The sequence below is a fragment of the Alosa pseudoharengus genome, unplaced genomic scaffold (genome assembly GCF_046254945.1).
Source record: "Alosa pseudoharengus isolate Yale_2024_CS ecotype anadromous, Long Island Sound unplaced genomic scaffold, YU_APseudo_1.1 YU_APseudo_1.1_scf_12, whole genome shotgun sequence".
NCBI classification, from domain to species: domain Eukaryota; kingdom Metazoa; phylum Chordata; class Actinopteri; order Clupeiformes; family Clupeidae; genus Alosa; species Alosa pseudoharengus.
In genome coordinates, this window is record NW_027468587.1 from 152501 (window position 1) to 170000 (window position 17500).

Genomic DNA, 17500 nt, shown 5'->3' on the forward strand with positions numbered 1-17500 from the left:
TAAGCCGAGGGCTTTACTGGGAAAGAGCCCACAGTGACGGGAAGCCAAAAGCACTTCCCATACCGGGAGTCGAACCCGGGCCGCCTGGGTGAAAACCAGGAATCCTAACCGCTAGACCATATGGGAGGAGGCACTCTGCCACCGTCTTGTAGAAAAGCAAAGGCGCGCATGCATTTGTGCTGGACAGAAAGGAGTGTGACTGAGGTCCGGGAGCGGCTGACTGGCTTTTGACGAGAGAGGACATGCAGGCCCACTGAAGGCCGCGGCAAATCTACTGGCCAGCAGAGGGCAGAAGCCCAGCGTGGCGGTCCTCCCGGCGCGGGGTCAAAAGTTGCCGCCGAGCCAGCCAGGAGTCGAACCTAGAATCTTCTGATCCGTAGTCAGACGCGTTATCCATTGCGCCAAGGCATTAGCGTATGCGTCGAGGTTCAGACGCTATTAATAGTAACACTCTACCAGATCGTGGCTTTCCCATCGCAGGTTCGAATCCAGCGTCATGCAACACTATTTTAAGTGTGATAATTGCAATCTGCATCGGAATACATGTGTATTCTTAAGACTTCAAAAGAAATGCGTTTAAAAACAACTAAACTTAACGTTTGGCAGTCATTAGTAGGCTATGCATTGCGGTTCAGACGCTATTAATAGTAACACTACCAGATCGTTGCTTTCTCATCGCAGGTTCAAAAGAAATGCGTTTAAAAACTACTAAACTAAACGTTTGACAATAGTACTGGACGGTAAGAATGTGTTATAATGTAAATGTCTTTGCACATCTCTGTAGCTGAGTGCATTGATTGCCTATGCTGTACCTAATAAAAAAAAAGGTAAAACGTTAAGCAAAGTGTGGCTCTTTATTCTTTTGCAGACAGCCAGTTTTGGATTAGGCTACCTTATGCTGTACAAGTAGCCATATTTCAGTTGCACATACTGTATGTAATGGCAACTTTATGCATTAATACTATACTGTATATCATTTCTAATGTATATAATAAAAATCAGCATTTAGGCTACTGTTTGTCATTTTAGAGTAATATATTTGCATGTTATAACACAGAACTGTACTGTACTGTGCAGTAATGATATCTTCAAAACATAAGTGTAGAAAATGTATTATTTATTTATCAGGCCTTGTCTCTGACTTGTGTGTTCAGTTACTCCCAAGTCCCTACTGAATTACAATAATATTATTGCCTCGCATTAGTGTGTTGTCATACCCTCTGTGTTTATATGTAACTGGAACAAGAGAGAATAGATTTTTTTCATTGTCATTTATTTGCTGCAAGACCAGCATGCCACTGGCAAAAACAAATAAACAAAATACTGTTGATGAGTGGCTTTTTTTGTTGTAGTCAGTTGGTAAACATATAGAGGAATACAGAACAGAGCAATACAATGAAATAAAATGTATACCGATATGGGAGCTCATTGCTCTTTTTTCTTCCCATACCCCTTTGCGGCAAGATCAGCTCGCCACTCAGCCAGAGTCACTTTTGATGTAGTTTGGCAAAACCAATTACCAAAATATTGTTGATGAGTGGCTGGGTCTCGTTCAGCGTTGCACTGCTTGCAGGTGATGGCATCACTTTTCCGTGTGTAGGTCCTCTTCTTTTTTCCAGTCTGCTCCTCTTCTATTCTCTTCCTTTTGTGATAATATTGAGTTGTGTAGGGGACCATGGATTTCCCTGCAGTTCTGGGAGGAACCACAGGGCCGGATGCAGATAATTGCGGTGCAATCAGAACTGGTTGGGGGGCAACTTGAGGCTGGGGTGCAATCAGAACTGGTTGGGGGGCAACTTGAGGCTGGGGTGCAATCAGAACTGGTTGGGGGGCAACTTGAGGCTGGGGTGCAATCAGAACTGGTTGGGGGGCAACTTGAGGCTGGGGTGCAATCAGAACTGGTGCGAGCTGAGGCTGGGGTGTCAGCAGGACTGGTCTGGGTGCGAGCTGAGGCTGGGGTGTCAGCAGGACTGGTCTGGGTGCGAGCTGAGGCTGGGGTGTCAGCAGGACTGGTGCGACTAGAGGCTGGGGAGTCGTTGCCTGAAGAGGTGGCTCAAGGGCTGCCAAAAAGGCTGGTGTACTGTCATGATGGACTGGAGGGTTATGTCTGCGTTTCACCCGTGCCATCCCAGCAGTATTTGGTGGTAAAACAAAGGTATGGGGACTCTCCACATGGCTAGTAGGCATACAGGGTTGGCCTTTCCTCTGAACAGCAGGGGGCAAACCCTCTGGGTTCACAATGGTAGGCTGCGGTGCAGCAATGCCTTGCTCCAAAACACTCTTCTCCTGTGCCCGTTCCCTTCTGTTGTGCCTGAACACACAAGATAAGAGAGCAATGGCATATGTTCAAATTTGCACTGATTGCCGAATACACTTTATATCATTAGTCCAAATAGGTTAAACTCACCAAGAAGCAATCGTTGCACTGTTCATCACTGGGAGCTGGATAGTGGTCCTCTCCATCACTACAGCATTATTCAAGATGACTTGCCGGATGTGGAAATATGCCTTTGAGACAAGAGTCCATCGTGTATACCTGACCCCATTGATGCGCCTGGCTCCACGGTACTCCTCGCAGAGCTTAACAAAAACAGCCTCACACACCCGATTGCAGTCCGGCCACTGCGCAGGACTTCTACCTCCTGCAAAGCATCTGAAAACATACAGAACAATATTACTGAGTGGTTGGAAAAATTTGTGGTTGTTTTTCTTCTTCTTTCTGAATCCAAACTTTTGTATCAGGCAATATAGAAACATACTGCATTGTCAATTTTGAAACAAAACCTTTTTGTACTCTCCACCCCAGGCACAACAATTGTTTTGGTAGCTCTGAATCTTCCTTTATTGATGGTATTTTGGTGCCGTTGTGGATATATCGTCCTTCCTTTATCATATCTGCACAAGCACTCCCAAAGGGAGATTATGTGGGCCGATTCCTCCCTTGATAGAGCAAGGGAGTGGTCCTTTAAGTTGAACAGACAATTAGCCAAATCCTGGACAGCTTTGAACCCCTCAATATTATCTGGTCCAACAGAGTCCTACATTGAACAAAAGACATTTTTGCACACCTGTAAGATGTTATGTGCATTTTAAGTTATTATGCATGTATCTTTCAAGAAGCCTACAATTAAAAAAAAATGCAAACTTACATCATGATCAGTAGATTTGACCTGAGCCTGTGGTCCGACCTGAGCCTGTGGTGCGAGGTGAGCCTGTGGTGCGAGGTGAGGCTGTGGTCCGACCTGAGCCTGTGGTGCGAGGTGAGCCTGTGGTCCGACCTGAGCCTGTGGTGCGAGGTGAGCCTGTGGTCCGACCTGAGCCTGTGGTGCGAGGTGAGCCTGTGGTCCGAGGTGAGGCTGTGGCGCGAGGTGAGGCTGTTGTGCGACCTGAGGATGTGGTATGACCTGAGCCTGTGGTGCGACGTGAGGCTGTGGTCCGAAGTGAGGCTGTTGTACGAGGTGAGGCTGTGGTCCGAGGTGAGCATCTTGTGCGGGCAGAGGCTGTGGTGCAAGATGAGGCTGGGGAGCTGGCAATTCTGAGATATTTGAGGTCTGATCACCAGACAAACTGGGAGTGCCTGGCCAGAGAGCTAAATTAAAACAAATCAAAGCAAAGACAGAACATGTAATAACTGATGTGTTATGTGTCAACATCATTATTTGCACCTTTAACAATTCAATACAAACTTACGAGTATGGCTTGTGGACACAGTATGAAGTGTAGATACAGTAGGATGTGCGGGCCAGATTATCTCTAGCGAGGGAACAGTTGGATCCTCCACATCTACTGGCTCCACATAAGTCTCTTCCTCTGCAACAGATATGTCCTCTTCCTCCAGGGTTGCACAGGCCACTTTGTAGTCCTCCATCACAACATTGTTTTGGCTATAAAGGTATTCGATACCTATCAGCTCGCCTGAACCAACCAGAGAACCAAAAATGTATGATAGTGTTAGTGTACTGTATGTACTGTTTTCATTGGGCAATACTAAACTATATTTACTGTATGTACTGTTTTCATTGGGCAATACTTAACTCTATTTACTGAACAGTACTGCATGCTGTGTCAATACAGCGGGTATACATGTGAGGGCATACAGAGAGAGCCAGAGCAGAATAATGTCATTGTACTGTTGAAAATATACAAATTGACTTCATGCCCTACCAGTGTATTTTCGTGGTACTGTGTACTCCACCAGTTTCTTCCCGATCACCTCCTCGGCCAGCTGATTGGCAGCATGTCGTAGCAGACCACTGTATGAGTGTGCCCCTTTTCTCCCCTCTGCTTTCAAAGTTCGGTCCTCATTCCATCTTGCGACACCATCAACCAAATAGGCTTGGAAAAAAGTGTCACTTGCCAGGGTTCCTAAAAACATACCATTTTGCATTGCCATTCACATGTTAATACATGCAATAAATATTATTCTAATGGAACAGTACAGTAATAGTACAGCACAGTTTTACATTAAAGGATACAGTTTTCACCTGGGATGAAACGATTCATATGCAAATGAAAGTTCTCCAACGATGTTGAACCTCTTGCACATCTGTATGTAGGAAGCACATGACCACCCTTCTTAGTTGTCCCAGTCAGCGTATACATTTGGAAACCAGGAGGGTCCTGGAGGCAGGGAATATGCTTGCGTTGTGCCTTCCAGATTTCTGCCATTCTGGCAGAATTGATTAGAGGCACACCAAGACTGTTTCTGCCTTTCACTCCATCATATGCCTCAATCAGCTCCTTCAACATGACCTCCATTTCACTACTTTCCCGGACAGTTCTCCTGCAATGAAGCATCATCTCTGCCTTGGCGATGTGTCTTGTCACATCTGCCTCCGTGGGACGCATGTTCTTTGCTTCAAGCTCTGCCCGCTTTGCTGCTCTGAGACGCTGCAGATCTTCCTCATCCCACACAAAGATACAATAGCTGAGTTGGGCCATGAAGCTTGCATACAGTGCATGGGAATCAGTTGTGCATCCAATGGAAAACCGCCTCATAAAATGCCAGATGTCCAACTTGATGATCATGTTTGGCCAAGCTGCAAAGATCTTGTGCAGGTGGGAGTTCGCACAGCAGTCTCGGTCCACATATAAAATCTCTGGTGGGGACATGCCAGCATCCTTATACCGCCTTACAAGACCCGCTGCCATCTTTGCCAGACCCCAGCCCTCACTAGCTGTGAGCACAGACATTATCACGTGCCCATGTTCATTGCCTACATTTGTGGCCCAAGCTGCTGTTGACTGGGCCTGACCCGCCAACTTCCTCACAATTTTCTTAGTGGAGTCCATCTTAATGACTTGTCCAAAAAGCGATGTAATGGAGGCCTTCACTTCGTCCAACCGGCTGAGGACATCCTGGGCGTATATTTGCATTAACCAGCGATGCTTTGGAACTGCTGGCATGGCTGGCAAGTCACCCAGTTGGAAGGGTGAAATCAGTCCAGAGGAGACAGCACGTGCCAGTCCTCTGTAATCAGTCAGGAACTGAATTTGCTTGCAGAGCCAGGTCTCTGCATGCTGCTCCTCTAGCTGCTTTTGCAGCTGGCTGCTGCTGTTACCCAAGCCTCGCTGACGCATCAGGCGCACAACCTTCATGTCACACCCGAGTCTGTATGTCATTATACACGGGAATTGAATTCGGTGGCCAATGTCTAGTTGTGAGATGATTGCACTGCTCCAACCGATGACTTTTCTTTTGCAGCTCTTACAGGCAAGATATTCTGACGCAATGTAGTAAGAGCCGCTGACACTGACTACCTGTTTGACCCTCTGATGCAGTCCAGCAGAAGTGAGCTCTGACTGGACGCAGTCAGGGTGTGGACAGACAAGTTTCACTCTCCACAGTTTCCTGGGCATCCACATGAACAGGGGGTGGCCAAAGTAACGATCAAGTGCTGGCATACCACTTGGGGTCTGCGGTGGTTCAGGTGGATACCACCACATTTTGTTGACCTTGGTGTTAAGCTCAGGTTGGCCAAAGCGTGACCATTGAAAGAGGACTTTCGAAACCCAGAGCTGGTCGATCTCAGGTAATGCAGGGACCCATCCAGCTGGCAGGCATATTCTGCTCTCTATTGAACAAGTGAGGGACAGACAGACACAGAGTGCATTTGATTATTTTACTCTATAAATAAACTTGACTTGCCTTTACAAATGTTTTTATCCAAACAATACAATTCTACATACAACATATGTTCTATGTGTTGCTGTGCTTAAAAGTTTATAATGAATTAATAATAATACACACTTGCTATGCCTGACTCCAGCTGTTGAGCCGCCATCAACAGTTCCTTGTCACCTATGTCAGAAGGTCCCATTTCTATTGTGGATGACTGGACAGTGGGGGAGTCAGCAGTGGACAAAGCAGGAATGGCTACAAAATATTGAATAAAATATCCAGTAATGATTTAAATGTGATGTATCAGTAGCAACTCAGTGGTTACACAACATCCATACTGAAGTCATACTTACAAGGATGAAACTTCTGTGATGAGCACAGCTTCCTCACAGATTTGTCTATGGCCTGCTGAGACTTGGCTTTCCCCACCAACAATGACCGCAGAGAGGACACGGACACTGTTGAAGACATTCCTGAAGACGTGGAGGGTTCTGTAGCACTGGCAGCTGATGGAGAGGTGGCAGATGGAGAGGAGCTGGCAGCCGGTGGAATGGTGGAAGTTTTTGATGAGTTTGTCCCTGACGTGGTGGCCTGGCTTGTTCTAGCTTCCAACTTAAACTGAATAGCATATCTGCCCTCTGGGTAGTGGGAAATGTACCTCTTTAGAGCTTGCTTGTTGGCCAGGTTGTTGATGGAATCCGTGTTCCCTGACTCAGCTGACATCGAGGCAACCAAGTAACCAGCATACCCCAGTGCATTCTCTGCCATCCACAGAAATGTCTGGTCCCTGAAAATTCCAAACTGCACTAGATGTTGGCCCAGGACATGCCACTCATGATCTGGGTCTCCACCACGAAGCACAACTGCAGCCCTTGCTGATTCTTTTACCCTGTCTGGTGACAGAGCCCGAGACCATGGTCTATTCTCATCCTTAATTTTTCTGGCCTCCACTGTGTCACACAAGCTTACACGACCATCCCCCCTCCTCCTGAATTTAGGCTCCATTCTGTAATGTACACACACACACACACATATCAGAATATGCTTGCTCTGTCTGACCTCTCAAGTCCAAAGGGTTTTTTTTTTCCAATAAAGGATTGTTGTTGTTGTTTTCTACAAACCCAGGGACAAATACTTAAATATTAGTATTAATGCTTAGAAAAATAGTCTTATTTCGCCAGATTAACCGGTGCTGTCCGTTCGCGGTGTGTGCGTGTGCATTCACACCCAAAACCGTCTCTGCGGTCTGCTGCGCGTTAACCTAAGCTGCCCGAGCTCTCCATTAAAAATCTATTGAGACCGCGTACACCGCGCGGAAAAATAGAACTCGTTCCTATCAAGCGGGCAGCGAAGGAAAGATCTGCGCGGCACAACCGCATAGAAGCACGCGTACAGTGCGCATGGATTAACGTGGTACCATGCATTCTAAACGAAAACGGACACAAACCGCGTACGCGCCGCGTGGTGTGAATCTGGCGTTAGGTAAAAGTAAACTAAACCACTTTTTCAACAACTGTGTCATTTGTTAGAACATACATGAAAGGATTCACACAATAAGCATAAATAGTCGTGGATATGCAATCTTATCTTATCTTTTTCTAATTATGTTGCTACATCGATGTTAACCTGCTAGGCACAATTAACTAACAATGACTAGCCTGCCAGCAATAAATCAATCAAATGTATCATTACATTAAAAACGTAGTCTAATTTAAAGCAAGGAATGAACAACAAGTTATCAGGTAACGTTATATCACATACTGCCTTACTTTTACCAGGTAGGCTGACGTTGGCGAAACTGAAGGAAGATAGACTAAAATAGACTAGCGTTACTTTTTCGAATTCTTGGGAAAATGGGCTCGAATTCCTATTGGCTCATGTCTGGCATTTCTCGCAGGGATGAACTCTCTGATTCGTCTTATCTTCGAAATTTGTGGGAGCACGTTAAAAAGTGATTGGGTTCTACCTACCAACATATCGCTGACAGAGTTCGACAATCAGTTGACAGTGAGCGCCACTGGCCCTGACAGACCCAGCTGACTAGCATGCGATCAGTGTGTTTCCAGAGACGATGCGACAGCAGCACGGTGCGCAGAGCTGCATTCTTCCATTCTTCCTAAGCCTCAAGAAGACAGATGAGCCGACATGGCGAGGTCCAGCTTTGCACACCCACTTTTTCCCGGGCTTGAGGGCAATAATCCAGAAATGTGCAACAGCTGCCGTGACCCGGATTCGAACCGGGGTTGCTGCGGCCACAACGCAGAGTACTAACCACTATACGATCACGGCTAACCACGGGCTGCGTGCTCTTCCGGCCGCAGTAAAGCTCCTCTCTCAGAGTGTGTGCTCTGTGACCAGCCTTTGACGAGTTTCGCGCTGGCTCCTCTGAGCACTCCTCGGCTGCAGTTTCCACTCCGTAAACGAGTTGTGGGTGCTGCTAATTTGCAGAAAACACCAAACACCCTGAAGGAGAAATTTTGGATTACTAAATTTTTTTTATATTCTGTATATGCTTTCTATACATTCAATACTGTGCATCAACTTTGCTTTGTCTGTCATTTGCTCTCTCCATGTCATGATTTTCTAATAAAGGTCATGCGACCCCCTTTGTCACGAGTTAAGGGTATTCTGCCTGAGGCAGTAATATTAGGAATATCCCGACAGGAACTAGACTATGGCAAGAGAATGCTGAAGGATGTATATATGTATTGTATTGACCAATTATCTACTTACTTGGAGTAGCCCCATGACTTGCGTATGGCGCATGGATCACATGCTATGTCCAAGAAGTGTATATGTATTGTTGTATTTCTGCATGTATGAGGATTTTTGGAAAAGACCATTGTACTCATGTGATTTGTATTACCAATGTAATTAACATGTATAAGATGGGGCTTCGCCCTAGAGAACTTTGAGTAGTGTTACTGGAACATGCTGTTGCTAGTGACCTGCTACCGGTATCGTGAATAAACCTGCAGTGGTTCCTCACACCTGAGTGTTGCCTGGATATTTTTGACCACATTTTGGTGGCAGCGGTTGGGATACCTAACTCCGAGACGCGGCGGTGAAACCTGGAAGGCGTAGGACCCGAAAAGGCCTTACGGGAGATCTATTTTTGATTTTGGGACAATACCGTGGAAAAAAGGCAACATTGCCCGCGGGACCCATCCTTGCCGGAAGGGAGTCATCCTGTGTCTCGGATACGGTATTACCATATTGTGGTCACAGGCACCTAGGTGGTGAGTGGGAAGCGATTTTTTTCTACCGCTTTGTAGTTAAGAATTGGCTTGTGTGCCGGGGTGCCACCGAAGCAATCTGCTCTACTTGTAGGAAGGTAGAAAGGTTGGCTTGTGAGCACAGCCGAAGAGCAATCGATAAAGGATCTGCTAAGAGAAGCAATCGGTAGGATTGGCTTAAAGCGCTTGATACGGGGATTGGATTGGTTGAGAATATTGCTATTGTACTCTGATAGTTTGCTCTGTTTTAGGCGTGAGGTAATTTGGCTAATAAAAATATATTAAAGGGACACTGCTATGGGGACTAGTAATAGTAAAACTGTTAAATTGCCCAAAGGTATACATAATTATGGATATTTAAAAAAATATGGATAAGAAATATGGACCTGAATGTGTAGATGAATGTTTATTGAATAAGTGGAGTAGATGGACTGAAGGAAAATTTCCTTTAGATGGTACGTTGAGTTTGGAAAGGTTAACTGAATGTAGGGCTAAGATGGAAAGGAAGGCTAGGCCTTTTAAGTATGATTTGTTTGATAAGTGGGAAAGAGAAACGAGGGAAAGAGAGGAGAAGAGAAAAGTTATGGAACAGAAAGAGCAGGGCCAGAGAGAGAGAGAGAAGGTTTGTGCGGAGCTATGGACATTTCAACTGAAGTCTATGTGCAGACGAGTGAACCTGACAATCCAGCCCTTATAGTCCGTAAATCTCCACCACCATTCCCTTCAGCACCCCCTACACCACAACCAGCTGTGGCTGTTCCTGCCCCTAAGCCCCTGCAAGTATTCACCTACTGAAGATTGGACTAAAATGGCTTTTTCTCAGCTTACAACAGACTGCTAGAGAATTCTTGGGAAGAGTGGCTTCAGCAGTTAACAAACTTTGTGGAGTAAGGAGAACAGGATTTAGGTGGACTGAAAGAAACGGTTGCTGGAATTGTGGAGACATAGAACACATAGCGAGATATTGTCCGAAGCAGGGTGATTGGAGACAAGACGGGGATAAATCATCACAACGACGCCCTCAGGGCCCGGTCTGGACACAGAATAAAATTTCTGAATAGGACAGAGAAGACTCTGAACAGGGGACTCCGGGACCCCTCACCAACACTTCTGTATCACCCTATGAACTTTATCCACAACTGACTTTGAATGCTGCCGCACAACCTAAGCTAACTCTTTCTCTGAATGGTAATGATTTATCTTTTTTAGTTGATACAGGAGCAGATGTTAGTACACTTGGAAGGAAAGATAGTTACGTTAAGTACGTTTTTTTTTTACATTAAAAAAGCAATAGAGTTATATATGTAACAGGAGCTTCAGGCCAATCAGTGGCAGAACCAGTTTCTACCCCTTTAGTGGTTCAATATGAACATCAGACAGTAGAACATTCTTTTCTCCTGAGCAGTGTTTGCCCTGAAAATTTACTAGGCCGAGATCTAATGTGTAAATTAAATCTTACACTTTTTCTTTCTCCTGAAGGAGTAGGTCTAGAAGGGCCCATTTATCTGTATTGTCAGAGAGTTAACCCCACATGGATAGGATATGAGTGTAAAGACATTAGTTTAGCATTAAAATCTCCGATCTCGGTTCTAGAAAAGACAGAAACCCCTGAGCAATTTCAGTGTACAATCACATGTTTTCAAGGCTCTCCAGATCAGCTGTATGTGAAAGAGTGGTACCAGATAGGAAATAGTATTGAGACTATTGATGTAGCCGGCGTATTGACCTCTAAAATCTACTCTGCAGTAGTAGTAGACCTGTCTCCAGGTCTGAAATATTTGTTTGCAAACCCAAATTCTTATCCACATGTTGCATTGGTGAAAGCCCAAGATAATTAGATTGATTTAGGGCCGTTTGTGAAAGCGTGTGTGAATGCTAAAGATTGGACAGTGGTCCGAGATACCCCAAATTTGTTTTATTAGCCATCACAAGATGCATGTAAGATGCATAGTGTTCTTTGAAAGTTACTCCTGTGCAGAAAGAGCTCTCTGCATGTTTAACACCCTCATTAACCCAACCCAATGAATGGAGGGTTCTCTCTTTAAAAGAGAAAGCAGATCTGTTAGCCGCTGTTCCAGATAATCTCTGGGCAGCTGATAGTTATGACTTTGGGACTATCTACTGCTCAACCATTAAAAATATGCGCAAAAACATTGCATTACCCGTCGAAAGCCCAATATCCGTTGTCGAAAGAGGCTGAGCAGGGGATAGAGCCCGTATTCAAATCATTATTGGACAGGGGAGCTATTGTGCGTTGCAGTTCCTCCCCAGTTTACACACCAATTTTGCCCGTTAAGAAGTCTGATGGCACTTGGAGATTTGTGTAAGATTTAAGACTTGTTAACGACGCTATTCACCCGAGGCATCTTATTGTGCCAAATCCTTGCACAATTCTCTCTAGTCTGCCATCCACTGCGAAGTTTTATTCTGTAATTGATATTAAAAATGCGTTTTTTACGATAAGAGTACATCCTGCCTCTCAATTTTGGTTTGCCTTCACCTTTAAAGGTCAAAGGTATACTTGGAGTCGTTTGCCTATGGGATACACAGAATCACCTTCAGTGTTTAATGAGGCATTAGTGGCCTGTCTGACACAATTTACTCCACTGGCAGGAAGTACTGTTATTTCTTATGTTGATGATGTTTTATTAGGAAGTCCATCAAAAGAATCATGCCTGATTGACACAGTGGCATTGCTGAAATACCTGGCCAGGGTGGGACTTAAAGTCTCTAAAGAAAAGTTGCAACTCTGCCAAGAGCAAGTTAAGTACTTGGGTCATATACTTACTCCTGGCTGCAGGGCCCTGGATGCGTCACGCATCACTGCAATTACTGGTTGTCCGAGACCCAGGACAAAGCAGCAATTGTTAAGCTTCTTAGGAATGATTGGTTATTGTCGTGTTTGGATTTTAGACTTCTCGGAGAAAGCACAACCTCTCCGAGCATGCGCAAATGCTTGTAAGAGTTTGACTGACATTGTAACTTGGACTGACGACTGTGAGACTGTTTTTGTGATTTTTGAAACAAGCTTTAGCTTCAGCTCCAGCTTTGGGAATGCCTAATTTTTCATTTGTTTGTGTGTGAAAAAGGAGGTTACATGTCTGGGGTATTATGTCAGTTGCATGGTGGACAGTATAGACCAATAGCCTATCTGTCAAAGAGACTGGATCGGTAGCAAGAGGCTGGGTGCCTTGTTTGAAGTCTGTTGCAGCTGCCTCAAATGCAGTAATGGCTTGTGCGGATCTAGTATTAATGCATCCTTTGACTGTTCATGTTCCACATGACGTGCATGCATTGCTTTTACAACCAAACACATCACATCTGACAACTGCCCGCCTGTTCTCGTACCAACATGTGTTATTGACTTTAGCACATGTCACACTTGTACGTAGTACCACCCTCAACCCATCGACATTATTACCTTCTGCCGAAGATGGTGAAAGCCATGATTGCTGTGATGTCATAACAATTTGTACTAAACCTCGTCCTGATATATCTGAGGAATCCCTTACTAACCCTGACTTAATTTTTATGTTGATGGTTCCTCATTACGCTTGGAATCTGGAGAGGTAGGGAGTGGCTACGCTGTGGTGAATCAATTTGAAGTGGTTGAATCTTACTCGCTCCCTCCAACTTTTTCTGCCCAATCTGCTGAGTTGATTGGACTTTTTCGAGCTTGTGTGTTGGCAGCTGGAAAATCTGTTTGCATATACACTGATAGTCGTTATTGCTGGGGAATTGTTCATGACCATGGAGCAATATGGAAAGAAAGAGGCTTTCTTACGGCTACTGGTAAACCTGTACAACATAAAGAGTTCATTGTATTGTTGCTGGAGGCAATTCAGCTTCCTTCTGCTTTAGCAGTGGTTAAGTGTGCAGTGCATATTAGAGGCGCTGATGAGGTCAGCCTTGGTAATGAGAGGGCTGACTCGGCTGCTAAAAGTGCCGCGAAGGGGGGAGTTGAGAGGAGGATACCACCAGAGTTTAAGACTTTCGAACAAAACACAATTGTTTTTGAATTTGCATATACCAGATATAGTGACATCAGGTCAAGCTTTAAAAGAAGCACAAAAATCGGCAGATATAAAAGAAAAAGGAAAAATTGTAAAAAGAATGTTTTCATAATAGTTGCTAAAGTTACTCATGGTTTAGATCATGCGAGTGCAACAGCTATGGTAAAAACAATAGAACAATTTTATTTTGCACCAGGATTCACTACCGCGGCAGCTGCTTACTGTGATAGGTGCATTACCTGTCTTAAACATAACACCGCACCCACAGTGAGAACCCAAGGAGGGCATCACCGACCACCATCAGACCCGTTTGAATATATTATAATGGATTTTATTCAATTGATCAATTAACAAAATGCAAAAGTTATGAATATTGCCTTGTAATTGTAGATATGTTTTCAAAATGGCCAGAATGTTAATGGAATGTTGAAAGATAAATTGACTAAAATAATGGGATGGAATTGGTTGACTGCTCTACCTTTGGTTCTCCTCTACCTCAGAGGCCGTGCATCAAGATCAAAAGGGTTAAGCCCATTTGAGATTTTGACTGCCCGTCCCATGCCAATTCCAGGTTTACCTAATCCTAACCTCATGTAGTTGTTACCTTGTCTGGTTACATGCGAGAACTGATTGCTGCTCTATCTTTTGTTTCTTAACAGGTGCAGTTGACTTTGCCTCAAAGTTTTCTGGATACATACCCAGTGCTTGTTAAGGACTTTCGAAGAAAATGCTGGAATGAAGAACGGTGGCGCGGACCGTATCAAGTTCTGTTATCTACACCTACCGCAGTGAGAATTGCGGAAAGAGACTCTTGGATTCATCTGTCACACTGCAGAGTGGTGAAAGAACCGGAACATTATCTCAACTGACTGTGACTTTATGCTTGAGGTTGACCAGTGGAGGTTTTGGCAAACTTCGCCAGTAGGCCTTTGGATATATGTTCCATCGGGGATAAGGGAAGTGTTGCAAGATCCTGCTGTTTTAACCTGCATTACAACTAGAAAGTATTGGACTGCAAATGAACGGGAAGTATGCTCTGATTGTTACACATTTTACTAAGTACACATGTGAAGTCATTCCATTGAGGGAAGGGAAATCAATTAGTGTGGTACACCAGTGTCCGTTAAAATTAGTGGATTCAACCATCCATCATCCAAATCAGTGGTGGATATTAAAAGTAGAAACAAGATATCAGTATACACTAAACTAGCACTGTTTTATTTCCAGTTTAGCTAGATATTTCATCATCGCTGGACAGTGACCTGGGGAGGGCCTAAAAAACCCAAGCCAGCTCTGCTGTTGAAGATAGAATAGAGTCTTTGTTGTTTTGTAACTGGGAGTAGAGTGGGGCTAGTGTTGCCATTCTGTGTGTTCTTACTGATTATGCCCACTTCTCCAGAGGAGGAGATCTGTGGTACTAATAAAGCCTGTGAAGTGGCTTTCCAAGTTAGAACAACTGTAGCAGGGACGAATGAGACCTGCTGGGTGTGCCAAGAAAAGTCTTTTTAAATGTGTGTTTTTCCCTACAGGACTTCTGATGATTCTGCATGCTCTGCATCTCGACTTTGTACTAGTAAAGATTGCCTTAACATAGTAGGTGTGACAGGGATATAACAATTTTTAGGTGGTTCATCCTTGAATATTATGTTAACATTAATGGATTCTGTTTGGATAAATAAAACTGGACAAAAGATTTGATAGAATGATATTACATTGTGAAATGAGTTTTACCCTGATATGATGACCCGGAAATGTTTTTGGACGATGTTATTGGAAATTGGATTTTTTTATTTTGTTTTATTTTGTTTTTGATTACTAAAATTTCTTTGTGGCCTTAAGCCCCAAAGGGGGGAAATGAAGGAGAAATTTTGGATTACTAAATTTTTTTTATATTCTGTATATGCTTTCTATACATTCAATACTGTGCATCAACTTTGCTTTGTCTGTCATTTGCTCTCTCCATGTCATGATTTTCTAATAAAGGTCATGCGACCCCCTTTGTCACGAGTTAAGGGTATTCTGCCTGAGGCAGTAATATTAGGAATATCCCGACAGGAACTAGACTATGGCAAGAGAATGCTGAAGGATGTATATATGTATTGTATTGACCAATTATCTACTTACTTGGAGTAGCCCCATGACTTGCGTATGGCGCATGGATCGATCACATGCTATGTCCAAGAAGTGTATATGTATTGTTGTATTTCTGCATGTATGAGGATTTTTGGAAAAGACCATTGTACTCATGTGATTTGTATTACCAATGTAATTAACATGTATAAGATGGGGCTTCGCCCTAGAGAACTTTGAGTAGTGTTACTGGAACATGCTGTTGCTAGTGACCTGCTACCGGTATCGTGAATAAACCTGCAGTGGTTCCTCACACCTGAGTGTTGCCTGGATATTTTTGACCACAACCCGCCTCGACCCACAGGCACCAATCCACAAATGGCCAAACGCTGACGTTTCCCTGCCTCTCGGCACACATGTGCGTGTGAAAGAGTTGGAGAGACGCTGAAGGCTGGGAAAAGCAGCTGAAGAAGGGCACGGTTCACAAAGCTGAAGGAGACAGTCTTTAGCCATGTGAAAGGTGTCCAGCAGGTGAAGGAGAGCCCATGCAGGTGGAGACAGACTGCACTGTTGGGGGGCAATGCCTTAAGCCGAGGGCTTTACTGGGAAAGAGCCCACAGTGACGGGAAGCCAAAAGCACTTCCCATACCGGGAGTCGAACCCGGGCCGCCTGGGTGAAAACCAGGAATCCTAACCGCTAGACCATATGGGAGGAGGCACTCTGCCACCGTCTTGTAGAAAAGCAAAGGCGCGCATGCATTTGTGCTGGACAGAAAGGAGTGTGACTGAGGTCCGGGAGCGGCTGACTGGCTTTTGACGAGAGAGGACATGCAGGCCCACTGAAGGCCGCGGCAAATCTACTGGCCAGCAGAGGGCAGAAGCCCAGCGTGGCGGTCCTCCCGGCGCGGGGTCAAAAGTTGCCGCCGAGCCAGCCAGGAGTCGAACCTAGAATCTTCTGATCCGTAGTCAGACGCGTTATCCATTGCGCCACTGGCCCTGACAGACCCAGCTGACTAGCATGCGATCAGTGTGTTTCCAGAGACGATGCGACAGCAGCACGGTGCGCAGAGCTGCATTCTTCCATTCTTCCTAAGCCTCAAGAAGACAGATGAGCCGACATGGCGAGGTCCAGCTTTGCACACCCACTTTATCCCGGGCTTGAGGGCAATAATCCAGAAATGTGCAAAAGCTGCCGTGACCCGGATTCGAACCGGGGTTGCTGCGGCCACAACGCAGAGTACTAACCACTATACGATCACGGCTAACCACGGGCTGCGTGCTCTTCCGGCCGCAGTAAAGCTCTTCTCTCAGAGTGTGTGCTCTGTGACCAGCCTTTGACGAGTTTCGCGCTGGCTCCTCTGAGCACTCCTCGGCTACAGTTTCCACTCCGTAAACGAGTTGTGGGTGCTGCTAAATTGCAGAAAACACCAAACACCCGCCTCGACCCACAGGCACCAATCCACAAATGGCCAAACGCTGACGTTTCCCTGCCTCTCGGCACACATGTGCGTGTGAAAGAGTTGGAGAGACGCTGAAGGCTGGGAAAAGCCGCTGAAGAAGGGCACGGTTCACAAAGCTGAAGGAGACAGTCTTTAGCCATGTGAAAGGTGTCCAGCAGGTGAAGGAGAGCCCATGCAGGTGGAGACAGACTGCACTGTTGGGGGGCAATGCCTTAAGCCGAGGGCTTTACTGGGAAAGAGCCCACAGTGACGGGAAGCCAAAAGCACTTCCCATACCGGGAGTCGAACCCGGGCCGCCTGGGTGAAAACCAGGAATCCTAACCGCTAGACCATATGGGAGGAGGCACTCTGCCACCGTCTTGTAGAAAAGCAAAGGCGCGCATGAATTTGTGCTGGACAGAAAGGAGTGTGACTGAGGTCCGGGAGCGGCTGACTGGCTTTTGACGAGAGAGGACATGCAGGCCCACTGAAGGCCGCGGCAAATCTACTGGCCAGCAGAGGGCAGAAGGCCAGCGTGGCGGTCCTCCCGGCGCGGGGTCAAAAGTTGCCGCCGAGCCAGCCAGGAGTCGAACCTAGAATCTTCTGATCCGTAGTCAGACG

The 17500-nt window shown here is 45.5% G+C and overlaps 7 non-coding genes across 7 annotated transcripts in view; all 7 read right to left on the bottom strand.

The window, feature by feature from the left end:
- Positions 1-54: 54 nt before the first annotated feature.
- Positions 55-126, bottom strand: trnae-uuc (transfer RNA glutamic acid (anticodon UUC)). Its single transcript has one exon. It is a non-coding gene; the product is annotated as a tRNA-Glu (tRNA).
- Positions 127-8338: 8212 nt separating this feature from the next.
- Positions 8339-8410, bottom strand: trnah-gug (transfer RNA histidin (anticodon GUG)). The gene has a single exon. It is a non-coding gene; the product is annotated as a tRNA-His (tRNA).
- A 7670-nt stretch (positions 8411-16080) lies between these two features.
- trnae-uuc (transfer RNA glutamic acid (anticodon UUC)) lies at positions 16081-16152 on the bottom strand. Its single transcript has one exon. It is a non-coding gene; the product is annotated as a tRNA-Glu (tRNA).
- Positions 16153-16364: 212 nt separating this feature from the next.
- Positions 16365-16437, bottom strand: trnar-acg (transfer RNA arginine (anticodon ACG)). The gene has a single exon. It is a non-coding gene; the product is annotated as a tRNA-Arg (tRNA).
- A 193-nt stretch (positions 16438-16630) lies between these two features.
- trnah-gug (transfer RNA histidin (anticodon GUG)) lies at positions 16631-16702 on the bottom strand. Its single transcript has one exon. It is a non-coding gene; the product is annotated as a tRNA-His (tRNA).
- A 465-nt stretch (positions 16703-17167) lies between these two features.
- On the bottom strand, positions 17168-17239 carry trnae-uuc (transfer RNA glutamic acid (anticodon UUC)). The gene has a single exon. It is a non-coding gene; the product is annotated as a tRNA-Glu (tRNA).
- Positions 17240-17451: 212 nt separating this feature from the next.
- trnar-acg (transfer RNA arginine (anticodon ACG)) overlaps positions 17452-17500 on the bottom strand; it is a 73-nt gene continuing 24 nt past the window's right edge. The window contains exon 1 of the tRNA in view: positions 17452-17500. This exon is cut by the window's right edge and continues 24 nt beyond it. This is a non-coding gene — a tRNA (tRNA-Arg).